At 48.5% G+C, this 26894-nt stretch overlaps 1 protein-coding gene and 1 long non-coding RNA gene across 4 annotated transcripts in view; one reads left to right on the top strand and one right to left on the bottom strand.

The window, feature by feature from the left end:
• Positions 1 to 26894, bottom strand: part of LOC132653719 (uncharacterized) — a 108690-nt gene that overhangs the window by 39125 nt on the left and 42671 nt on the right. The window lies entirely within an intron of this gene.
• Positions 1 to 26894, top strand: part of Ttc28 (tetratricopeptide repeat domain 28) — a 418557-nt gene that overhangs the window by 358102 nt on the left and 33561 nt on the right. The window lies entirely within an intron of this gene.

Below are 26894 nucleotides of genomic sequence, written 5' to 3'. Positions count from 1 at the left end.
ACAAAGGTGTGAAAGATGCTGGTGTCGTTTTATTACAGTGCTGGGATTGTCTTGCCTGTGTGCAAAATAATTTCCTCCAAACACTTCCTTCAGAAAGAAAGTACCAGGGGTATTTGCAAGCACCCAAGTCCTCAGGCAGTGGTGGCCGAATGTTGCATTTCTCCTAGGGAGGCCTGAAAAACATCTACTCAGCCTGGATAGGGTACCAGCAACAGGTGTATTCCACTCAAGTCCAGATGGGCAATTCAAGGTGTTTACCAGGCTGCCTTACAGAACATGGGTAAGGGACTATTTACAAGAGAATGGCTGATCCCCAAAAGCTGTATCACCCAAACATCCCACTTCAGCTACTTCCTGACCCCTATATAATCTAGATGGGCGTGTCCAGCTGGGGACCGTACACCACATGTATCCCAGGAGAGTGACAGATACTGTGGGTGACAGTGTCCTATTCCTAGTACCTCCCCAGACCAGGTGTTGGGAGCCAGGATTACTTACAGCTGATGGGGAAGAGAGAGTGATCAGCTGGAGTTTTGGAGAAGGACAAGCAGCCTTCCTCCCACGAGGGAGCATCAGCAGTTGCAACAGTCTGGTGGGTCACCACAGCTTCGCTGATGAGGACAGTACTGGCCATATTATACCCAGAGACCGTGTTCCACAGCGCCAGCAGTCCAGAGTCCTCAGTAGCAAGGCTGGCCCATGGCAGTCAGCATCAGATCCTGGGACCTCTACTTTTGTCACAGATGGCCTGAAACTGTGGAGCCCAAGGTGGTCTGTGTGCCTGTGGGCACTCTGCTCCACACGCAAGCCCCCTTTGGGGAGCCTGTATACTTACAGAGGGACTCCTCCATGAGAATCAGAATAACTACTGCACAATGCAGCATCAAGGTCAGGAGGGGTGGAATGGCCACCTGGTCCAGATCTCCTATCCAACCAAAGTCAGTGACATAAGTGAAACAGGACTTGCTTACAACCATGCTTCTGTCATAACAAGGATCAATACACTCTAGCCCTCACCCAGACTTTCAGGCCACGCCTATTCTGTTCTTCATTATCAAAATTAATATCACGTTTTGAGAAAACAGCCAAGGCATACAAAAATGTCATTTTCCAGCTTCTGTTTTTATGACGGATGGTCAACAGGCATCACCGTATGTAAATTGTGGTTGCTGTGCATCCCAAGCTGGCCTGGCGTTGGCCTTGGGCAGGGGTTGATATCACAGGGGTTGACGCTCTGGTGGACCACTAAGACGTGGAAGTATGGATGCCCTCTGAGATTTAATTCCTCAAATGCCCAGAACCTAGGACAGATCAGAGGTGGGCAAGGCTGTGTCTACAGACAGCATAGCACGTGTGCCAAGGGACTGGGCTGCTCCCAGGCCCACGGTACTGCATGCTTGAAGGGAGACATAGCGAAGAACAGGCAGCAGAAACACAGAAGGGAGAAGGGACAGTAAACAGGGCAAACTAAGCAATGCCCACCTCTAAGAGTTGTCAGAGGACTTGTGCTGAGGTCCATGGCAAGGCTGTTCCCCCAGTGCACGTGGGGGCATTGGGCTCCTGTCTTTATTCCCCAGGACTGGAGCAGGTGCTCTAAGTCTCTGCTTGATGACAGATACTGGGAGAATGGCAGGGCCACTCTCTGACTGACCCACACTCTGGTCAGCAGCAGGAGCGTGATGAAGAGACTAAAATCCTAGTGAGTGTACAAATGAAAATACAGGTGTGGCAAGAACCTGTGAGCAGGAAAGGAGTGGGTGGCCTGTAACAGGAGCTCCGGAGGCTTCTGACGTCACTGTATCCTGAACCCTTCAGGCCATCGGTTGTGCTCAGGTCCCGGGCTTCTTGTTAGTCTTTGTGATGACCATTTGGTCTCTTGCATAGGAACTATCCACAGCAGCAGTTTGTAGCTTGTCTTTGCTACTTTGTGGGCTCTTTTTTCCCTACCCTTGAACCCCACACACACTCCACCCTCTCCCCCATTTCACCTCCTATCACTAGATGGAAGAGGAAGAAGGATAAAGGAGAGAGAAGGGGGACAGAGAGAGAGAGAGAGAGCCCCGAATCTAATTTCTTTCTTGAGCACAGCTACTAGCAAACCACAAACCATCTCACCTAAACAACCAATAACCACCAACCCTGCCTTGGAGTCCTAGCATTTATGTACCATCTTAAAAAGTTCCCAGAATTCCAAACCTCACACAGTCACAGAAACTATCTGTACCTGGCTTAGAGCACGAGGCAAATCATAGTCAGCTGCTGCAGACAGTCCAAAGCATCCCCCCATATACCTATAACTGAGATCAAAATGAAAACATATTTCTATAATGTTTCTGTGTTTTTTAAAGAAACCAAAATTCTAGAATTGTACTATAACAGTGTTCTGACTTGAATGGCCCCTGAGCTGAGGAAGAAAGAGCTAACGCCTTTCTCAGGCAAATTCAGAATGTCAGTCTAGGTTTCAAACCAAGGCCTGGCTCTTGAGGTAAATGCATGGAGGTGCCTGGATGGGCTGTGCCACTTGGACCTTCCACACAAGCATGGGAAGCAACAGCTCAGTGTGCCCTTTTCTTACAGTGACTAAGTGACCTCACCCAGGTCATCCCAAGCCAACCAACCATCAGTGATGCTTAGCCCATGTGAAAACGCCCATGTCATCCCTGTTGTCACGTGCCTGGATAAAACCACACATACAAAGGAAGAAACACGGTGTCTGCCCACTGGGCCCGCCTTGCATCAGGGGTACTGCTTGAGGTTAGAGGCTGAATCATGCTGCTTCCCCTACATTCTCAGTTAAATAGTTTAAGCTCCGCATCCATTCAGGGTGGGGACAGGGAGGGGCTGGCAGTTCCTACTTTCCTTTGTCGGCAAGCAGTGGAGCCCCAGAGTCCCCAGCACACTGTGGCTCCTTGCTTTAGTGGGCACTTTGCTGGGCTGCCCTCCATAGCCTAGATCCCGCCTCAGGCTTGGGAAGTGAGGGTTCCCCAGGCCTGGAGTGGTCCTGTCAGCAGTGTGTTTGCATTTTGGATATGATGCTAGAGAGTCCTGCAGGGGTAAGACTGTTGTCTGCACAGTTTCGTGGAGACAGTAAAAAGGCTTGTAGTATGTGGTTTTTCATCTGTAAAATCAGTACTGATTTGTAAAGCTGTACATCTGGAGGACAGAAAGTAGATGGGAAGTAGAATACGGAATTAGGTACTCTAGTTTTATAATGAATAAAGTGTGAATATGAAGATGCGCTGTGTGTGTAGATGCTGGGACTAGGGGTGTTTGCTGTGCTTATTACTCATCTCATCGTTTCAAGGTTGTTGTGCATGTTTGTGCATATTTTTACAGTAGCCATATGTTATTTTTTTTAAGTTAGAAATATATAAATAATGACAAACAAAAAACCTCCACCATCCAAAAGAAAAATACAGAAACTTTCCTGAAATTTTACCTCCTGAAGAATAAAAGACAAGCATATCTGGTCCTAGTAGGTATGGTTTTATTTTCCATTCTTACCCTCATTGAACAAGGTACATGCCTCAGCTACCCCATCCTCCTCTCTGTCCTCTCTGCATCTGTCCTCCACCCCTGCACCTCAGCTCATCCATCTCATTGAGCTTTGAACACCTCTGTCTGGGTTGTGCTGCAGTGACTTCCTAATGTCATGTTAACATGTCTCTTCATGTCTGCGAACTAGTGAGTCTGTTGGGTCATCTAAGGGGCAAGGGTGACTCTCTGACAGATACATCACCAAGGATCCACCCCAACTTGGATGACAGCTCATGACAGCCGCATCCCTGGAGTCCCCCTCCAGTCAATCTTCCACCTCCTGTATACAAGAGCATCCCACACCATATGTGTTTGGGGGCCAGCTGGTGGTGGTGAGGGTCAGATGACACCCCCTCCCCTCAGGAAGGAATGTTTCTTTTGAAGACTCTGCAGACAGTCATAGCTGCTCTTATTTCAACATGGTGGGGGCCATGTCCTGTTTAAAGGGCAGAGACAGAACATGGATCCCTACACTGAAATGTGCAGACTCTGAGCCTGTGGCATCTCCACTGCACCCAGGCTTTATCTTAGTTCTTGTAGGTCACAGAACAGGTGTCTGAAGACAGAAAGGACCATCACCTGCTATTATTCCCTCCCTGCTTTCTGATCCATAAGTAAATTTTGTGGGTTCTCCCTATAAAATTCAATTTTGAACAAGCTGCCATGTAATTGAAATAGAAATAAAACATGTGGACAGATATGTAAGCAGTTAGGAGACTGAGCACAGCTCTTCCAGAAGGGGCAAGTCCAAGGGCAGACAATTTCAGTGTTGGCCACCACCACCTCACAGAAGAGCAGACAGCAACCCTCTCAGGCACCCACACAACTGGAGTTACCAGATACCAAAACAACACACATGCTACTAGGCAACTATGAACTGATGTCCGTACTCTGGCTACAAATGTCTCAGAAGACACCACAACCAACTCAACAGCACATGGAAAGGATGCCAAATCCTGACCAAATGGGACTGATTTCCAGAACGCAAGCATGGTCCAGAGCTTGAAAATTAATATGGTGCACATTAGCAGGAGGCCAGAGGCACACACCCTTAGCCCAGCTGATGTGGAAAAGATACTAGTGGACACCCTTTTGTGATAAAACTGTGAAAGGAGGGGAAGAGAGAGGCCCCTCAGCATCGTTACATCCACATGTGAGCCGAGGCCTCAGCCAGCATTACTCTCAAGCCCTCCTGCTGGAGCCGGAAAGACGGGATGCCACATCCTGCCACTGTTACCCAGCGTGGTCCTCCCCAGGGCAGTCAGACCAGGGAGGAAATGAGAGGAGGAAGTGAAACTTGAAAGATGCACTGATGTTAGGACATTGAGTATGAGCCCTGAAGTATCCAGGTAACACGAGCATAGCACAGATTGAACCAGGTCGCAAGGTTCTGGGCTTCGACCCTGAGTCCAGTTTCTGGGCCCTCTTGACAAAGTGTCTGGGGAGGAGGTTGAGACGAACCAGTTACAGTGGCAACAGAGCAACTAGTCTGGAGAAGATCTGCATATTGAGCACTGCAAACGTTGTTGAGAGGAATTAAAGCAGCCACAAGTAAATGCAAAGGCATCCCATATTCATCCCTCATACTACAGGGAAAAGACATGGTATTATCAGGAGCTGTTTTGAATGATTCTGACCTCGGAACACAGATTTAGGTTACCCCAAAGTCTATGTTCCAGTGTGGAAGTAGTTTCATGAAGTTTTTTCTCGGTTTTATGAAACAGAGAAAGCCCTAAACCAAGGCAAGTTTAAAATACATTGGTAGGGAAAAAAAGTTTCAAGGGCTGGAGAGATGGCTCAGTGGTTAAGAGCACTGGCTGCTCTTCCAGAGATCCTGAGTTCAATTCCCAGCAGCCACATGGTGGCTCATAACCATCTATAATGAGATCTGGTGCCCTCTTCCGGCCTGCAGCCATACATGCAGGCAGAACACTGTATATATAATAACTAAATAAATCTTTTTAAAAAATACATTGGTAGGTACTTTAGAGAGAGCCAGGCACAGCAAGACGGGGGACGCTTTACTCTAGGCCCAAGATGCTATCTGACGGCGTTCTTTGCTTTCAGGTTGACAGAAGCTAGCTGTCTGCTAAGTTAATAGATTCTTAAAATTTAATAAGTTAAGTTTTCTCTCTGTTAGTCATAAGATGTTAGTTCTGACATGGAAGATGGCAAGGAATAGCTCTTCCACAGGCTAGAACTAGCCCAAGGTAAGGCAATTAGCCCTGGACCTGCAACATTCCAACCTCTCCACAGAACTGCAGTTCTGATCAATCAGTTTGCAGGCACAGCTTTTTTCCAGAGCTAATTCTGCTTAAATCTTCATACTGTGCACGTGGTATACAGGTTCAGTGTACTCTGTAGAGATCCCAGCATCAGGTTCATTTAAATCCCAGGAGCTCTCTTGGGACCCTGTAGAGCTGAAACCCTCAAAGAGAAGTGAAGTGGAGCCCCCACACTTCCTGATTCTGAAACATGATTCCAAAGCTACCAGGATGGAGGCAGTCTGACGCTGGCACGGGGACAGGAGCATGTACATATGTATGCACGTACATAAGCCTGCCAGGTGGGACAGATGGCAGAGATGTGAACCCTTCTGTGTACAGCTGAGCCCTTCCTGGCACCAATTACAAACTCACTCCAGACAGGTACAGACCTGATGTAAGACTCAGGGTCATAAAACTACAAGAAAATAGAGGAGGGAAGCAGCATCTGGAGAGGACACATCTGCCTTGAAAACACAAGTGTAACAGGGAAAAGCTGCAAGGGAGAAGGGCAGCAGATGCAGAATAAACCAAAACACTACAATCCAGTGTAAAATGTGCAGAAGTTTGAGTTACATTTCTCCCAAGAGATACACAAACAGCATATTAAAAGATGCCCTGCATTGCTCGAGCAAATAAATAAATGTAAATCAAATAAATGCCTGTGAGACGCCACCTCACACATTAGAAACGTATGGAAAAAAATAACAAGAGTCAATGAGGACAGGAAGCCAGAGCCCATATGTGGTGTTTATTGGAGAGTGAAGCAGTGTAACTGCTCAGGAAACAATTCAGGTGTCCATCAGACAATTATACCTATAACTAACAAGGAACACAACAATCCCACCTCTAGGTGTTAAATCCCAAGAATTGGAAACACAAACTGAAAGAAACAATGTGCACACTCATCTCATGTTCATCATAGCATTGCTCCCAATACCCAGAGTCAGAAGAGACCTAAGTGTCCTTCTAGCGATAAATACCCACGAATGTGGTATGCACATTCAGTGGAGTATTATTTACCCTTGAAAAATAAAGAGATCCTGTCATACACCCCATTCTGCCAATGCAGTAAGCCAGGCTTTGAGTCAGATGCCTCCTGATCTATGTAGGTGGTCCAGCTAAAGCAGCCAGACTGTTAAGCTGAAGCCAGAACCCAAACTTACAGCTTCAGTTCTCCCAGAGCACAGCAATACCCACAGTGCTGCACCTGTGCTCCGGAGTTACCCTACAGTGCTGCCGCACACATACCACATCACACCATCACAGATCACATGTACACACACCACACACACACACAGATATATACACACACACACCACACACACAGATATATATACACACACATACCACATCACACCATCACATATCACATGTACACACACCACACCACACACACAGATATATACACACACACACCACATCACACGCTCACATATCACATGTACACACACCACACACACACACAGATATATACACACACATACCACATCACACGCTCACATATCACACAGACACACACCACACACACATCATACACAGACACACACACACCACACACACAGATATACACACACACCACATCACACGCTCACATATCACACAGACACACACACACCACACACAGATATACACACACATACCACATCACATGCTCACATATCACACAGACACACACCACACACACACACAGATATACACACACATACCACATCATATGCTCATATATCACACAGACACACACCACACACACATCATACACCACACACACACATACCACACACACCACATCACGCGCTCACATATCACACAGACACACACCACACACACATATCACACAAATACACACCACATACACATCATAAACCACACACACACAGATATGCACACACACATACCACATCACATGCTCACATATAACACAGACACGCACATCATACACCATACACACACACCCCACGTACATATCATACACCACACACACAGCACACACAGATACACACACACATCCCACTGGCAAATACAGCCATGAGGACCACGCTGGCAGGTGTGCACGTGTGTGGTATGTATGTGTGTGTGGCGAGTGGTGCATTTGCATTAGCCGTCAGTGAAAACACTTCCCGTGTGCAGTCTGCCACCCTCCCACCAAAGTGGCCTTCATGGGTGTGTTTGTCAGTTTCCCTGCACTCCCACACGGATAACTGACACCAGGGTTCTGATGGGCTCTGGGCTCCCGTTTGTCTTCCCGCCTGTGTGGAGTGGGGTCCAGCCTGCCGCTTGGGGACTCCTCTGCCCTGTCACAGCATCTTTACCTCCTAGGCCCTGCCCCACCTTGATGTCCTGGCCATGCTGGGCACCACAAGCAGACCCCTGCTCGTCAGCTGTTCTCCAGTGAGGCTTTCTGAAACTCTGCTTGCCCCCCCCCCTCCAGCCTCAGTGTTTCTTCAGTGTGTGAGGGATTGCCTGACTGAGAGAGAGGGGCTGCTTTCCTGTCTACCCACCCTTTCGAACCCTGTGATGATCTAGCCACCTTCAGAGTAAAAATCCCTATGACTTTCATCAGAGTGAGCTGATCTGTGGAGTCCACACCAGCACTCACACCCTCCCTGGTGCCTAAGAATAGAACCGACTTTGCTTTGTTTTATGAATGGCATGCGTACATCTCCACAAAGGACAGCAACACCCCAGATCACTGGGGCTCTTTCCTTTTCTTCTCTGGGTAAAGCCTGACCCATAGGAAGGTGGCGAGAATTTGAAATTGGGTCACCAGAAAATGCTATCATTCAGGCCTGTCTGTGTTGGCATGGTTTCATGCTTCTCTGTTCCTCTGTCTGTCTGTCTGTCTGTCTCTCTCTCTCATCCTCAGTGGTCCCTGGAAACGTTTTGTGCAGTTCTGTGTGGTTTTGTTGCTGAGCAGGAGATTCCTAACATGGGTTTTAGAGTAAAAGATTGGTTTTGTGTTTGGGGCTTGGTAAGAACTTTCACCTCAGGTTAAAGAGGGAGGGTGGGAGCCACGGGCCGAGCTTCCCGGGAGGGAGAAGCCTTCGAGAAGTCTTCACTGTAACTTTGAACTGCAGCCAGGCTTGCCATGTACAGGTTCCTCCCTGGACACCTGGTACGGAGTTGTGGCGGTCGGGGGCCTCTGACTGATAGCACTGGTGGGCAGGTGTGAACCTCAGAACAGTCTCCACTATGTTCCACCACCTGGCAACTGGGTTTCTTTGGGGCTCTGGTTCCTAGTATGTATCTCCTTTGAAAAGATCCTCAGATGCGACTGAGCCTGAGCAGGTCAGCCCCTATATGCAGTCACAAGCGAGTCTCCACAGGCACTGTGTTAGTGACCCCACCTCCCTGGGAGCACTGATTTTATTTCTGCTTATGGTTGTTTTTGTTGTTGTTTGTTGAGACAAGGCTTCATGTAGCCAAGACTGGCCTTGAACTCCTGATGCTCCTGGTTCAGTCTCCAAGTGCTGGGACTGTAAGCATGTCCCACCATACCTGGCCTTGGCACTTACAAGGGAGCCTCAGAAGGTGGAGTGATGCTGGGACCCCCAACAGCCTCTTCCTCCCTGCCAGGCACTAGGGCGGCACTGCCTGCCTACACTGCCTCTTCTGCCCCGTGGCCCTCAGGGACCACCTCGCATGTCTCCCAAAGCTAACTAACTGCTACCTTGGCCCAGATCAGACAGAGGGGGCATGGCCTTGGTTCAGCCCCACACAGCAGCTGCCTGTGATGGCATCCTGCATCCCTCTCACGCCCACCCTGAGCTCTGAGCTGTTGCTGGACAGGAACAGGGACTTTCTCTGAGCAGGACTCCAGCCTCAGCTCTGGTACAAGCTCAGAGAACATTTCCCAAACAGCATGACCAATACTCACAGTACAAATGCAGATTCTGTTTCCCTAGACAGTATAAACGCAAGGATTTGGGTGAGAAACACCACTCTCACAGAGTGACCCTTCCCAGTGGCAGACTGATGGGGCTGCTATGGTTACTTTGGGGCAGTTGTTATACCTGTAAGCAAATCTCAAGTGGAAACTGATCCTGGATCATAGCTTCAGAGGGTTCAGTCTGCGGCTGCTTTCCCACATGCAGTTGAGAAAGCGGCTTTGATGCCTGGGGACAGGAAGCAGACAATAAGGGCGACTAGAGGTTCCTTCACCCTTCAAGGTTTCCTCCATGAGGTCCACCTCGTAAAGCCTCCAAAGTCTCACAAAACAGTACCACTAGCTGGGGACCACGCTATCACTCCATGAGCCTGCTGGGGCAATGCAGGTCAAACCACAGGGACAATAACAAAACACCAGTTACAGATCTCCACAAAGAGGGGATAAGACACATCTTAACGTGGGTGGGGCTCATGACCTAGCAAGGACTCAGCAGCCCAGCCTTGGTACCTGCTAAACAGGTATCAACAATCATGTGACTCGGCCTGTCAACCTAATTACGTCAGCAGGTCTCACTTGTGACCTGCACGTGGCTGATGACTAATCATGACACATTTTCCTCATGCAGGCTTGCTTCATCTAGTCATTTTTAAATAATGTAATAAGCAACCCTTGGCACGCAGCTGCTAGGCTCTCGGGGACAGCTTGTGCCATTAGTCCCTCCTGTCCCTCCAGTCCATCCCCTGCCTGTGCAAGAAAAAAGGACCTGGCTTTAGAATCCTCACTTCCTGGCTGTACTTTCTATACAGGGCCCATGGTACCTGTCTGCATTGCTAAAGGATTCTACTTTTACCTGTGTCTCTCCTGAAGGACACAGGTAACTTGGACACACTTGGTTTCACCCTGTTTGAAAGCTGCTTGCTGGGCTGTGTTGGGATGACACGGTTCCTAGTTCCTCATCCACTAACAGTGTTTCCAGCACTTGAGATTCTGTTTGCAGAGGTGCTCTGTATTTCTGTGGCCTTTTAAAAAGGAGAATTCCCAAATACTAGCTATGAGTGTCTCATTGCACATGGGAGAGGAGTGCATGGCAGAATCGTCATGTACAAAGAGGAGACACAGAAGCCAGGAGCCATCTTGAGCCTGTCCTGGCCATGAGGCAAAGGGCCAGAAGGACTTTGCTCCACTGGGTCAGGGGCTCACAACCAGTGCCTGGGCCATTTGTAGAAGCATTGTTGGCTACCAGGCATCTCTATGTTTAACTCTTATCTCAGATCCTTGGTTCATGGTCTAAACACTTAGAATGACATTTATGCTATGGCAAGGACCAGGGAGAGAGGGCACAATGGCATTCTGAAGCTGTCTCTCTTGGTTCATGGCAGCTGTTGACTAGCTGTTGCACCAACCAATTGTATAAAAATGCTTTGAACTTTGTGACTTTCAGGACCTCTGGCTGTGTGTGCACCCTTTGCCCGGGTGAAATCCCCAGCTCCTGCCTCTTGTATTGACTGTACACAGCTCTGCTCATAATCTGTGCTTAAGACAATGTCTCAAAGTATCTTACAATATCTCATTACAAATAACTTTAATACCTCAAGTTAGCTCTCTTGGCTGAATTGCTCTAAGAAAGCGGCCCAGCATCACCACGGTCCTTTGAGTAGCTAAGACAGGCACCTGTTTCGATTTCCCCTGGAGTGGTGCGCTGTGGTCAGATGGCTGAGGGGCCATCCCCACAGGAGCACCTTGACCCTGCAGACACACCGATCACTGGGTCATTCACATGGCCTCCCACCATGCTCCAGGCCGCTTGAGATGTCTGGTGGAAACAATCCCATGGGGATTCCGAAGACTCTTCTCCAAGGTCCCACAAGGTTTCAAAATCAAGGAGGCCTGTTCCAAACCTCTGTTCCCCTATCCTCCACTTACCCACCCCCAACTGGCTAAAGGAAGCCGCTGTGGGAAAGGGGCGGTGCCCCAGGCAATACTGCTGCCCTCCGCTCGAGCCTCCATGTTCTTGACTCCCTGAAGCTTGCCATGATGGCCATCTTTCTGCCTCTCCCAGTGTGCACCACTATGTGGGTGAGGACCCTCCTTGGCTACCTCAGAACTGCTTGTACACTCGCTCATAGGACCTGTTCTTGCAGATCACAGAGCCATACTAGCCCATGCTAGCCTTTGCTTCTAGGCCTCCCTCCCTTACTTGCAATTTTTTAGAAAAAGACTCACCCTTTCCCCTCAAAGTTTCTTATACGCTTTTGACTCATTTGTCCTGAAATTGCTCGTTGTTGTACTGCTGTCAGTTGTTCGGCCACTGGTCAAACCATCAGCCCTTCTCTCTCACAAACATTCAGATGCCAGCCTGGCCTCCCTGTCTCCTGTCTTTTTCCTACTCTTTTCTCTGTTCATAAGAGTCAGGGGAGGGTTCGTCTTGTTTTTTGAGACAGGGTATCATGTAGCCTCTGCTGGCCTTGAGCCCCCGATACCTCTTACTGTCACGTTCTGGAATTACAGGTGTGCTCCATCACCCCCAGCCTCCTGTTCCCTCCTTGAGTGCTCATGGCCTTTTCCTGCGACTGTGTTCTGCCCCTCGTTGGCATGTGTGCTGTGTGTGCATCCGTGTATTATGGGGCAGTTGCCTGGCATTAGCAAGGCGAGGACAGCATGGTAGCAGTGCACAGAGCACGACACGCCCTTCACAGCTACTTCATTCGTAGCTACTTTTTCCCCTGTCTACTTGTCCCCTTGTGAACGCCTTGAACGCACAGAGATCTCCTGCAGACCCAGATCAGACAGGCGGTGACAGAACTTGAGTGAACACCCACGCCTCAAGCCCCACTCTAAGCAAGCATGGGAGGCCCTATTGGTACCCACTACATATCAGGACTCATTTGAGGCATCACAAGCATTGAGGTGTCCTTCCTGTTTCTGACAGATGTGCACAGATGCAGTGACCATTCACAGCTAGCAAGCAGTGTCAGGCAGAACTGGTTTGGGGTCCTGTCGCTTCATAAAACTGCCAGGCAATGGAGGCAAAGTTCACACCGTAGCTGGTCTTTTTCTTAACTCGTATCTGTTCTCCCTGATAACTAAGAGACCCTGTGAGATCAGACTTCATTTCCAGGTAGCCCTAAGGAAAGGGCTTTTAGAAAAGGGCAAAGACCCTCCCACCTCTTCTGGGCTTCCAGTGTCTTGCATGTACTGTCAAGCCTGGGATCAGGGCTTCCCAGGGCATGCATTGTTCTGTGCATCCTCATCTCCTGCCTCACAGGTAGACCAAGCAACAGGGGCACTTCCGCCCCACACCAGATGCAGGCAGACATGACCTGCCACTGGTGCCTGGCAGATGGCACTGTATGCTAAAATACACTCTCTGATCTCGACTGATGAGGCTGAACTGGTCACCCTCACTGCTGATTCTCACCTCAAGGTTGAAGACCATCTTTCTCCATGGAGATGAGGTGGAAAGACAAAGTAAAATGACTTGAAGCCATCTTTTCTTCCTTTTGTGTCTTTGCTGCTGATGCCTGGGACACCACAGACTGACAGAGAACTCAGGAAATCTGAGGGGTTATTGCAGAAGAGACTGCATTAGGTGTAAGCATATTTTCTGTGTGGATTTCCTTCCTCTGCTTTCTTCTCTCAGACCTCTGTCTGTCCTTCCGGTGGTCCCCACTCACAGCGTCACCCTAGTTACTCTAAGAGCTTGCTTAGTCATGTCTGCCTTTTCTGTGGGCCTGGGAAGCCCATGGAGAGTGAGGACTGCTTTGCCCACTTTCCCCCAGTGCAGGGCCTGGTGCAGTCACACAGAACATTCACTGACTTGGACTGTGCCTTTTCCTATCCCACATCAGTACTGTTTTCATGATGAGACAAAGCTGAGGCTGGGGAAGACCCATGCTTGATGGGTCTGGCCACAGATAAGAAAAACCATCATTTCTAAAGGAGGCTGGCTACAAACGGAGCAAACTGAACAAGAAGGGAGTGCCCGCGTGTGCTCAGAGTGCTGAGTCTCAAGCCAGCATGGCTATTGTGTGTTTTTCTTTCTTTCTTTTTTCTTTCTACTTGCTGCCTTTTGCTTTGGTTCAGTGTTGAGTTTTACGCCCCAGAGGTAAAAAGCAGGTTTACAGTGAATGGGGGCTTTGGTCTACAGTGGACTTGAGTGTAGAGTGGCTGTCTTTAAAGGATATAGAATTATAGATGGAAGGGTGCTGCAAAGAGGGGGAAGGCTGCTTCTGCAGCCATCTTGGGAAGTATGGGGTAGTCCTCTTGCTCGGCCTGTAGTACTGACACTCAGCATCAATCTCTCCATGCTTCGGTGAGCACCAGCACTGACTGCCACTCAGGAGTTGCTTGCCCGGATGATGCCTGCTGTGGCCAGCCAGTGTTTGTGTTTGGCTTCTTCCTCCCCATGGAGGCTTATCTCTTCTTTCTGGATCAAGAAGAAATGGCTTCTTTGAAGCCTTCTCTCTAGACACAGGTGCCTGAACCTGCTTAGCATGGCTGCACCCTGAGGCATGGCTCTCTTGTTCCCAGAATTTCCCGCTGAGGCTCAGCAGGGTTCGCTGAGTTGCCCAGGGCTCCCAGCTACTTCAACTGTGGACCTAGAATTTAAATGTGGCTTTTAGAAAAGGCTCTCAAAGTCAGGTGCTAGTGGGCCATCTAGGGCTGGGGAGCCACATGACGTTAAAAAGGGAACCAAGCACAAAGCCTCTGCCCTGATCTTCCCAAACACTGCTATTCTTTTGGAAACTCTTCTGTAACTTCCATTTGCTTTACTAGGTATTCTTTAGTCTCACTGATCTTAGGAGTACGGCAGAAGAAAGAAAAATGTGTACGATGGGAAAACAGAAAGATACCCTGCTACGAAGCAGTCTGACACATTCATCAATGAAAATATCTTACGACAGTGAATCTGTGAGTGGAAGAATGGCTTCTCATTGAAAAACAAAAGTTCTTTAATTTGAAGAATTATTTTCAAAAGACAAACGTGTCGTCCTAGATATTTCTTGAAAGGCCCCAGCATTCCCTCAGCACCACCATTCCCATTCTAACACGGACAGGATCCATCATCTCACACACGGCTCCCTGGGCTCCCTGCATAATTGCCCTGGCAGTTTTTGCTCAGCCTTGAAACTTGCTTGGCTCCGTGGCATATTTGAAAGACAGAAGCAATTTTAAAGCAGTGGGGACTTCAAGCCCTTGCCCTTGTGCACTGGAGGAGGGAAGGAGAGCAAAGTGTGGGGGCACAGAGCAGAACGGGGTCCCTGTCACGGTGCCAGAGAGGCTGGTTTAAATTACTACAGCCTCAAAGCCTGGGGAGCCATCTGAGGTCAGAAGCAGGCCCTGAGCCCACGTCTGTGGGCCCCAGTCTTGGCGGGGCCCTGACTGAGGAAGTGCTCCTGTTAGGATGACCTGCCAATAGTCTTCAAAGCCCTGATATGATAGTTCTCCTGTGTTTGAGACCTTTCCAGTGTTGCTGGGGCTGACAGCAGTATCACAGAGGTGGGATTACAGCCGCCAGACGCTCTGGAACAGTCATACTCAGCTCCTACAGGGAGAGCAAGCCTGAAGCTGCTTGCTTGTGGTTTGCATAAGAAATCTATGTTCTGTAGGCTCACGTGTTTGAACACCTGGTCCACAAACTGGCAGCACTGTTTTTAGAAGGTGGTGGGAATTTTAGGAGGTGGAGCCTCACTGGAGGAAGTGGGCCTTGAGGTTTGCTAGCCTGGACCCACTTCCTGTCCACTCTCTGTTTCCTGACTGCAGCTGCCATGTGACTTGTAGGCTCATGCTTCTGTCACCAAGGATCCTACCATGATGGACTGCGCCAGAATAAATTCTCCCTCTCTTAGTTAAGTTGCTTTTGTCGGACATTTGGTCCCAGAAACATGAAAATTAGCATCAAAGCAGGCAGCAGGGATGAGATAAACAAATGCCAGTGAGAGGCAGCTAGTGGAGTGCAGCCTTTGGGGACTCGGATTAGCCCAGCATGGGTGGTTTTGGAGGAACTCTCCCAGTGTGGGGACTGGCTATCCCTGTTGGTCAGGTATAGGGGTGGGCCACAAGGATCCAGAGGGAAACAGAACCACTATCCTGTGCTCACAGGTCTGACCTTACAAGTGGAGAGGTCACAAGAGGTCATAAATTGCAAAGCTCAGCTGTTTGTTGAGTGGTGGACACCATGTCGTCCTGCCTTGTCCTCTGTAGTAGTCCATCGTCACATCACAGAGAATACTGCAGTCAGTCTGCTGACCATCACTTGTTCCCCACCACATACACTCTGTTCCTTTTCCGCTCTGGGTACTGGTGCTGGGAGGAGAAGCCAGTGTGCATAGTCTGCTGCAGGAGAAAAAGAAGTGGATGGCCAGGCCCAGCCCAGGCTCTGCCACGTACTAGCTGCAAGGCTGTAATTGAGCAGAAAGTTCTCATGTGTAGCAGGGAATATACAAAGACAGACACAGGAATCCTGACAAGCAGAAGGGCAGACCTGAGCTTGGAAGGCAGCTTCAGGCATTTGTCTGCAGTCTCAGAGGTGTAAGGGCCCAGGCACTGCACAGTCCTGGAAGCACGCTGGCTGCAGAAGGAGGTGTGTGGCTTTCACTCTAAGACGCCCCTGCACTCCTGGCTGGGCAGAGAGCTCAGGCTCACCTTGCCCTCTTCCTGCTGACTGCAGTGTTCCGCCTGGCGAGCTGCTTTCCAGTGGAGCTGTGTGAGCTCACTCACCAGAGGGACAGAAAGAAGCAGAGGATGGGGCGTGGCTGCAGAACTGTCAGCAGGGCCTGGCCATGTGCACAGGGAGGCGTGGAGATCCGGGATGTGGCGCGGGGCTTCTCCGGGTGACACCATGCTGTACGCTGGACAGTTGCTGAGCCAGTGAGGCCTAAGTGCTGCTGTGTCCCCACACTTTCCACACAGGCAGTAGGAGTGGGGCTACCATGCACAGGTGTTAGCAACTGGGGCCATCATGGCACAGTACAAGTGCATGTCAGAGTGTCCACACACACCCAGGATAACAGTTTCTAGCTGCCATTTTTTTCCTAAAGCTGCAGTCAGTGGAAACGTTTCTATATTTTAAATTCTGGCAGACAGTTAAAATTCATGTTGAAGTATTAGAAAGAGAAAACCAACTCCCACAGTTGTCTTCTGCTGCACACACACTCACACACACACCGCACATACACACCACACACACATGCCACATAACACATGCTACATATACACTCACACACCATACTCATACCACACACACACTGTCTCACAAACTCATACACCACACACACTACATACATGCCAGACACACCACACACACATCACACTCATACCATACACACATACTCTCACACATACTCACACACTAAATACGTACTACATATACTACATACACACATACACCACACCACACAGTCACTCACACACATAGCACACACGTGAAAACAAGAGCTGGAGAGATGGCTCAGTTGGTAGGAGCGTTTGTCATTCTTACAGAGGACTCAAGTTCAGTTCCCAGCCCTCACATGGTGACTCATAACCACATATACCTCCATGCCAGGGACTGCAACGCCTGCTTCTGGCTTCCATGTGCACCAGGCATGCATGCGGTACACACACCTGCAGGCAAAACACTCAAACACACAAACAAATCTAATAGATAAAGGTAAACTGAAAAGGGCCTGCTGAGTTACCCGAATTTATGCAAGAAAAACCACACGTACAAGTGGGAAAGGCTTCGTCTCTGGTTCTCGAGAAAGTGAGAAAGTTAACGTTGCAGTTTGATGCAGCAAATGTTGTAAGAATAAAGCACCACAGGACACGCAGTCCCTAGCAATGCTCCCTGTGTAGCAGGTGCTGGCTGGGAGGGCAGCATTTGGGGAGTCTGAGGGTTAGCTGTGCCCTTCTCCGGCCAGGACCTGACCTGGAGCCTCAAGTGTCTGGATGCACTTAGCTCTCCTCCCCAGCTTTCTTGCACAGCGAAAGTTGAATAATTGTATCATGGTGCCACCGTGAAGATTCCATGGGGCTGTCGTGCTTGAGCAGATTTCACACTGTGGGCACCAAGCGGGGGCTGCTGACCATAGGAAATATGTTTTCTTAATTACGTGGCCACAGGTGGTGCTTTCTCAAAAAAAAAAAAAATCCAGTAAGTCTGCCTGACCATTGGTAGCCTGGCCATCCATGAGGATAATGTGCTGCCAGGGTGGTCTGGGAAGAGCATCAGCTCCATCAGGTTAGAGACAGCCAGTGGATCCGAGCCGCTGTCTTGCTGCAGAGGAAGGCATGGGGCTGAGTGTGCAGGCTGCTGTGGCGGAAGACCTAGAGCTTTCTCTACAACAATCTTGTCTCTGCAGGAAGTATAATCACCGTACAGATGGCGCTTTGGTCAGAGCATGTGTGGGTCTGTAATTGCTGGAGGAAACACCCTCGTGTGACTGGCCTGTCCTGCTGAGCTGGGGAGGCTCAGCAGCTGCTGCCATGCTGCTGTCCATGGGGGCTGGCTTCTGAGAAACCCAGAGAAAGTCACACGTTCCTGTGTGGCTGTGAGCTGCCGTGCTGGGCCCAGAGTCACAGACTCGGGAAAAATCTTAGCTAAGGATATTTGAGCTAGCCTGCGCTCACACGGGAGCCCGGGAGAAAGCACTCACACCGGAACTCAGGAGAGGGCACTCAAACAAAGCCCAGTCAGGGTTGGTGCTCGCTTTGGAAAAAAAGGTAGTACTTTTTTAAAGGGATGTAACAGAACTCATATGAGAGGCACACTGCATGCCTGCAATTATAAAAGTCTTTGCAATATAAAGAATCTGGGGAAATATAGCTTTCTTAAAAGGACAGCCAACTGTTACCATCCCTGGAATAACTCAGAAGTTGAAAAGCACAGGAAAGGGTTTCCCAGCAGTCATCACAATACGTAATGAGCTGTGTTCACAGTGAAGGGCCCAGTGAACAGGCTTAACACTTGTAGAACTAACGTGGGAACAAGCAGGTTGGAAGACAGGTGGAACACCAACCTTCAGAGCTGAGAGAAGAATCTAAGAAGTCAGAGAACCCTGAGAACAAGTAAGAGGCAAGGCAGCAGCGAAGACTGATGCTTCAGGGCATCACAGCCTGTGAGCTAGGCCGAGAGGAGACAGTCCAGACAGCAGTGCTGTCATCAGGAGGGCGCAGCGCAGGGACAACTCCAAAAGGATGAAAACTGTTGACGCCAATTCTACAAACAGCCAAAGAACAGGCCCTGCAAGAACAAAAGCTAGCTGAAGCCACTTTGCTTTGAGGGAAGCTCAGGTCAGTACGCCATGAGACCCTCATGGAGAAGTACCCGCTCTCAGGCTGAAGGAGAAGGCTAAAGGCTGGGTTTTTCTTTTTTCCTACTGAAAATACTCTATAATATATTGTGATCAATCTCCTCCCATAGCCTCCCCATCCTTCCAACTCCACACCTTCTTTCTCTCTCTTTAGAAAACAGGTGAATTCAAACAAACAAGCAGAAAAAAAAAAACCCAGAACCTATAAAAACACGAAATCAGAAACTACAATATACAAGCAAAGTAAAAACAAACAAACAAAAACATACACACCAAAAAACAAAGACCAAAACAAAGCAAAATAAGACAAAAAGCTTACAAACCATTGATTTTATTTTGAGTCAGTGTCTATTGCTGGGCACAGGGCTTGTCCTTAAGGATTGTTTGTATGCTCAGTGAGACTCCACTGGAAAAGCTTTGTGTGTGTGTGTGAGCGTGCACACACACACACACAGTTGTGAATTGGATATAGTTTCTAGTTAGTAATGGGAGCTCAGGTCCACTTTTCTCAGCTAGGACCCCATCTGGCTTGCCCCGTGTGGGCTGCCTCCGTCTCTGCCTGTCTCCATGTCTATCAGTCATGTTGGTTTAGACTTCCTTGTTTCCTTGGTGTCCTCCATCTCCTCTGGCTCTTACCATCTTCCCCTCTCCTCTTCCCCACAAGCTCTCTGAGCCCTGAGGGGTGGGGTTTGATGGAGACAACCCATTTAGGACTGAGTGCTCAAGTCTCTCACTTTCTGAACACTGTCCAGTTGTGGGGTCTCTGCTGGCTCCCGACACAGAAGGAAGCTTCTCTGGTGATGGCTGAGGAAGGCGCTTATGATGGGTGTAACAGAATGTTGCTAGGAGTCATTTTCTTATTTTTAAATATATGAAATTATATGTAACATATATAATATATAATTTTGTATTATGTAATACACACACACACATACACACACATATATAAACAAAAGTTGTATTTACCTGAGGTGTTCACAATGAAAGCTCAATAAGAAGAGAAAAAGGAGAGAGGGGAAATAGGTCTAAGATGGGTCTGAGAGAAGTATCACATTGTCAGATTTGTGGCATTATGAGGGCAAGAGAATGTTATGGACTTTGAACCAAATTTGCGACTAAGATGAAATACAGAAATTCCTTAAAATCTCATTCTACCAAAACCAACAAACATTACATCAAACAGAATATGAATGGCCCTGGATATGCTACAGAAAGTAAAGTTCTTATCTTGCATTTTTAACTCCTACAGTAAATTAAATTAAGTCCTGGGTGACTTTCTTAATGAATTCTATGTAGTGTTTCAGAAAAAAATTAAAATTAAAAAAAAAAAGTCTGCAGGGGCTGGGATTGTAGCTCAGCTCAGAGTGCTTGCTTGCCTGGTGTGTTAAAAGCCCTGGGTTCATTCTCCAGCACCAGAAAAAAAAATATTAAACAACAGTTTATATGAGTTCTTCTAGAAAACACCAGATCAGGCATCCTTTCTACTTCTAGCATAAGGCTTAAGTGTGCCTGATGCATAGCAGCATGGACAGCTGTGACAGACACCCTTTGTCCTGCAAGCCTGAAGTACCTGCCCTTTAAAAGAAGAATGCTGGGTCTGGAGAGATGGCTCAGTGGTTAAGAACACTGGCTGCTCTTCCAGAGGACCAGGGTTCAATTCTCAGCAACCACATGTAACCATCTGTAACTCCAGTGCCAGAGAACCTCATGCCCTCATCTAAACTCAGTGTGCAGCAGGCATGTATGTGATACACAGGTTGCATGCACGCAAAACACCCCTACATGATAAAATAATGTCTAAAGCAATCTTAACAAAGATAATCCCACCAGAGAACTCATAGTGTGAATCCAGGCCTCACTCTAAAGCCATTGCCTGAAACCCCAGCGTTTGAGGGGATAAGAACAGGAGGACAAGGCACTCCAGGCCAGCCTGGGCTACACAGTGAGCTCTGGCCTCTGAGGAACAAATGCCTGACTGTGGGGTATCATGAGTAACTGACACTGGAGCAGAAGGGGAGCCAAGAAACGGGTCCCACTTCTACTGTTATTTGATTTTGGCAAAGACATCCCACAGTATACCGGGGACAGACAGTATCTCCAACAAACGGTGCTGATGTCCTGAGCTGTGTCTGGGGAAGATTACTCTTGATTCTCACGCCAAACACAAGAAGCAGCAGTTAAAGCTTTCCCCCATCAAGAGGCATGCACTGAGTGTCTTCCTGAGTTATGGCGACAGGTAACAAGACAACAGCCATGGCACAAACAAAAGTATGTCAGGGTTCACAGTTTCACACTGCCACTCACCAGAAGATAGGAAGGAAAGGAGCAGGTGAGCCACACCTCACGTGGCTGACAAGGGACTCAAAATATTCAAAGAACCTTATGACTCGGTAAGATACAAACAGCCCAATTTTTAAAAGTGGCAAAAGTAAATAGAATTTTAAAAGTTATGCAATGATAGACACATCAAAAATATTTCATACCATTAGTCATTAGGAAGTATGACCTAAGCCATAAGGAACTGGGAGGGATAAGATGGTAACAACCGACATCACGGGTGCTGGGAGGAAGTAAAGGGAGGTGAACTGCGTACTGTTGTGTACATGTGGGGACTGTAGGCCTGTCATCACCCTGGGAAGCCTCCCGCTATTGCAGTGACACCACACCCTCACGGTAGCCATGCCGTTCCACTGTGACCCTCACCTATGGGCATGCCGTTCCACTGTGAGGAATTTGCCCAGGAGAAAGGAGAGCATCTAGCGACAGAGACTTCTACAGGGACGATGGTTTCATCCCTAAAGCCTGTACCAGGCCATCAAGCTAGTGCTGCTCTGCATGCTGTGGCCAAGAGTATGAACTAAATGCGAACATCACAGGTGAAGTCTGGAACCCCTATGATGAAGGAGAGCAGGCCGCACGGAAGGCCAGTTGCTATGCAACTAGGATCCTGTGCCTTCCAGAGAAGCTCCAGTCATCTCTGTAGGGGAAAGGCAGAACAAAGGCTGCTTCCAACATGGAGGCCAAAGCCAATTAGGGGGCGGTCACAAAGGAAGTTTCTATTTCTTTACAGGGTCTGTAGCACAGTGTCCCTGTCTGACTCAATGTCAAGATTTGTGAAGTTCATTTTGTGTAGTATTTTTTTTTTACAAATATTTTATATTAAAATGCATATACAATATTGTTCTCCAGCTAGTGACATCTTATTATGTATTTGAAAGAACATTAGCTGTAATTCACTGTGTGTCTTTTAAACTGCACCCAGATAGGAAATTAAGCAGCTGGTTAGAAAGAGCAAAGATAGCTGAGTAGATAACATTAGGAATGTCAGGATCAAGCATAGTCACTGTAAGACTCTAAGCTTTTCTATATCCTTAATTTTTCATTATAAAAATTTTGGAAAATATACAATGCAATGTGGCCAGATGATCTTACACAGAGTGTCCACTCCTGGGCTCATCTTAAAGAAACGTCAGTGGGTCTTCCATAGAGATGCCTGCACACCTGTGTTCTCTGTGGCCCCGCTCACAATAGCCAAGCTGTGGGGCCAGCTGTCCAACAACAGGCAAATGGGTAAAGGATATTTAGTACATGTATGCGGTGCTTTATTAAGCCATAGAGAAGAACAAAATTGTATCATTTAAAGTAAAATAGGTGGAACTAGAGATCATCATGTTAAGTGAAATAAGCCAGACTTAGAAAGGCAAATGCTGTTTTCTCTTGCATGCAGTCTCGATTTTATATATAACATGAAAACAGAAGAAAGACTGTTTGGGAAGGGGAAAGGGTGAGGTCAGAGGGAACAGCCTAGAGTCACATGGTAAGAGGGAACCTCAGCTGGAGAACTGTCTAGATCAGACTGGTCTATGAGGTGTTGTAACACCTGGCCCATTGCTGGCAGCCCTGTTCCTATGCAGGTGGACCTGGGCGGTATGGGAAAGCCACTGAGCAGGTTTCCTCTATGGCTTCTGCTTTGAGTTGCTGCCTTGACTTCCCTCAGTGATGGACTGTGACCTGGAAGTATAAGCCAAACAAGCCTCCTCGCCAATTTGCTTTTAGACTTGGTATTTACCGAAACACAACTAGAACAGCCCTTGGGAGGCCAGTCTGGGCTGTGGAGGGAGATGTGAAGTACATATGCAAAAACAGTAGAGGCCACTGGGTTGTAGAGTGACTGTGTATAGCTGTGCATGTGTATCATGTAGTAAGAAACAACAGAAGTGAATGATCTGTGTAAGACAGTACGGCAGGTATGCACACTTCAGGGGAGAGCGTCCAGCAAATGGTGTAGAGTGCACACTGGGAGTAGCTGATGGGAGCAAAAGTAATGTCAGTAGGACCTGGTGAGTCAGACCCATGCCAAGTAGGTAGTCTGACAGATGGGCCTCCCACAGACTACTGATGCCAACAGGTGAGAGGGCAGTGGACTACCGAAATAGTAAGCAACCTAAAAGTACATCTTAGGACCACAAGTTTCTAGCTGTGTTGCTTGGAGCAAGCTGTCCATCCATACCTCTTTCTCATTTGCCCTGGGGGAACCTTGACCCTCACCTCATGTGTAGTCAGGAATCATAAGCCTGGGTCACCTACAGCTGAGGCTGACTCAGAGGCTGACCTTCCTGCCCTTCTGCTCACCACATCCCTGTATCCTGCAGGGCTTGCCTTCTCAGCACTCACCTCGCCTACTGCCCTTCCAAGGACCTCCAGTACCTGGAGGCACTTGCCCACATGTCGTGTCCTTCCTTTAGAGGTGTCCTCATTCTTAGTTATGTCCGTCCTGCCTCTTCCAAGCACTCCGCTAGGAATCCCTCTCCTGCTGCCACCAATCTCTCTCTAGCCCTTGGATCTGAGAGCAAAGGCTGTGTGACTGCTTTGTGTCTGCACGGGAGGGCTTAGTGTACATCGGATGAAGGAGCTGGCGAGTGGGCACGGTTGGAGCTTCCTGCCTTTTCATTCAGTGAATCTGTGAAGCATGTGGATGAATCATTGCTCCCCCGCCTGCTTTGGCTCTGCTCAGCAGTGTGCTCACCCCCAACAAACACACACCAGCAGGAGCCTGGCCCAGTTCTGCCGCAGGATGTGGCCACAGAAGCACACCGGATTCAAAGAAAGGGACGCTCTCTGTATTGTGTGCTCTCTTTCGGCTATTTTTCACACCGTGGGTACCATTTGAGAGCTGGGAGGGATCTAAGAATCCATGTCATTAAACCCCAAAGTGTTGCCATTCAGTAGGAGGCTGAATGTCCAAAGCTGCTTGGGATTAGTAAGGGAGCCTCCGTCTATGGAGGAGGTACCCAGAGAACTCCTATTGGTAGAGAGATGTGCATTGTCTAAAGAGAGGCCAAAATAATCAACTGGTACACAGTGACATAACTAGTGACTAGGGTGGCAGTGCTGGTGGGAAGCTGGCTGCACATCAGGGTTATCACATTGCGTAAAGGGACAAAATGGCAGGATGGAAGCCATCCCCACTCCCTGGTCTACCCTTTGTCAAACCCCGCCTTACCCTTGATCTGATCCTCTACCCTCTGTTCTTTCATCTGGGCTGTGACTCAAATGCTGACTTTAAAATCAAATCCAAATGCCATGCTTGGCGCTCCCCACTGCAGCCCAGAAATGCTGGCTTTGCAGCATGTGTGTGGCATACATAGCAGCCAGCTGAGATGGCCTAAGACCCAGGAGGAACCTTTGGCACAGTCTCAGCCTGGTACTGCATGTGTTCAAATCAGCCCAGACTCACTGGGAGGCCCTGTCCCAGTTAGCAGTCTCCACTAGCTCAGATCTTTAGTTCACTGGGTATCAGAGCTGTGCTCAAAACAGCCTTTGCCCACCAGAGAGTGTGTTCACACATGAGAGAAGAATCCCTTTGTGAGCTCCTCACAGCCTGAAAGCAAGTGCATCCTGCAACAGGCTAGACCCTCTGCTCTGATGAACAATACCAGTGCAGCTCCCCAGAGCAGAAACGTCTCTCAGAGCACTTTGCTTCTTTCTTTCCCGGGCATTGCTGACCTATCCTTTCTTCTCTCTAATCATTACAAGGAAAAGATGAAGCAGGGCTTCAGGAGGCTGAGGCAGAGGAGCAGTAGTCCGATGCAAGCCTGAGTTACGCAAAACCCATCTTACGGGGTGGGGAGAACAAACAGAAAAGAGGGTGAAGAGAGACAATCTCTCAGCTGCCCCATAGCCAACCACAGCCCTGCACCCGCGGGTCTAGAAATATTGGTGGTGGGACAGCGCTTCATGACCCAGGGGTGAGCAGGGAGAGGATACACAGGAGGCGCTTCTTCATCTAGCAATGCTTTGCAATTCGTACAACAAAAATAACCGCAGAAATCCAAGCTGTTTCTACCCTTGCCCTTTACATGAATTTTCCAACATTCTGCCCCCAGTGACATGGTAGAGACATCTTGTTTCTCTTAATGCAGTAGTTAACTGCAGGATGCAATGTCGCCAGCCCTGTCCCACCCTAAATGGAAACTACTCTGCCTACTTGGCTTCTTAACAGCCACTTCCCAATTATGCTTCTTTAAGCATGAAAAAAATTGCAGAGCCCTGGCAGAATAATTTGGATCCACAGGGATTCACGCAGATAGAACCAACAAGAGAAGTCAGGCCACCCTGCTCCTGGCACGGATAACATACATGACTTCTGCCCCCTGGGGCTCATCAGCGTCCACTTTTCAAGCCCCACAAAGCAGAAGCTGGCTCGCAGAGTGGCTGTCATGCTGATGCATCAGTGAGCGCTGCAGACAGCCTCTCGAGCAGTTCCTTTGCCTCTCCTGCTGTAAACCCAGAAACAAATATTTAGCTGGCTGCAGAAAGCCATCCACATGAGTGCTGTCCCCCTGGGGGTCTTCCGCACGCAGTGGCTGGCTGGGCCTTTCACGTGACACAGGGCATATAATATATTTATGTCTCGTGTAACCATAGAAACCTGTTGTATCGGGGAAGATGTTGCAATTCTGCTTCTCTCCAGAAAGACGAATAAAGCCACAGGGCAGCCACCACCGCTACAGGATGCATTTACTGGTGGCCACATCTGTGGGCATTAGCAAGGTATCAGATAGCCATAAGGTGGTTAAAAAAAAAAAAAAACTGTCACGTCATTTTAGACACTCAAAGCCAAATCATCATTTTCTTGTATTACCTACACAATCTGTACCTCATTACTTATCCTGAGAACGCTTCCTTTAGGGAGTCAATGGCATAAGGCAAGTATACATTTGCTGTACAATTTTGAGTTGGTGGCTTACAACAGTGTTGCAGAAAACAGTGTGGCCATCCAGACAGGTGGGAAATGTTGCCAGCCTAGTCCAGGCTCTTGCACTCCCTGGGTGTAATGGTAAGATGTGCCTTCCTGGCCACCGCGAGGAAGGCAGTAGTAATACAGGAAGGGTCTAGCCCGCCGGAGCAGTGGCACTGGCTGCTGGCACTGCCCCATTCTTCATTTTCCTCTTTTGGTCCCATCAAGGAACTCTGGGAGTATCTCGGTGCAAACGCTTGCTCTGGTTAGCACTTCTGTGGCCCCTCCATACGTAATCAAAGGCTTTACAAATACTTATTCATTATAAACCCCCAAGGGGGCTGAGGAATATAAATTCCATCTCTTTTTCAATTAATTCTGCACCTTTCCATTTGGCAAATACACATATTTTGTGGCTCTTAAAAGAGCAAGGAACCCCTTGGCTCTTTTGTCTGTTCAGTGGATCGTTGATCGGTGTGTGTGTGTGTGTGTGTGTGTGTGTGTGTGTGTATTGTTTAAAGGAATTATCCGTGGAAGCTCGAAGCACACCTGATAGATGACTTGGGCGACATCTGCTGGCTGGCTATAGAATCAGGCATGTCCACCAAACCAAAAGCCATGCCCTCTCTCCAGGCCCTAAGTAAATCTTAAATCCACAGGGCCCTGTGGAC

The sequence above is a fragment of the Meriones unguiculatus genome, chromosome 4 (genome assembly GCF_030254825.1).
Source record: "Meriones unguiculatus strain TT.TT164.6M chromosome 4, Bangor_MerUng_6.1, whole genome shotgun sequence".
Classification (NCBI taxonomy): domain Eukaryota; kingdom Metazoa; phylum Chordata; class Mammalia; order Rodentia; family Muridae; genus Meriones; species Meriones unguiculatus.
The sequence above is the reverse complement of the archived record's forward strand: the minus strand, read 5'-3'. Positions and strand labels throughout refer to the sequence as shown.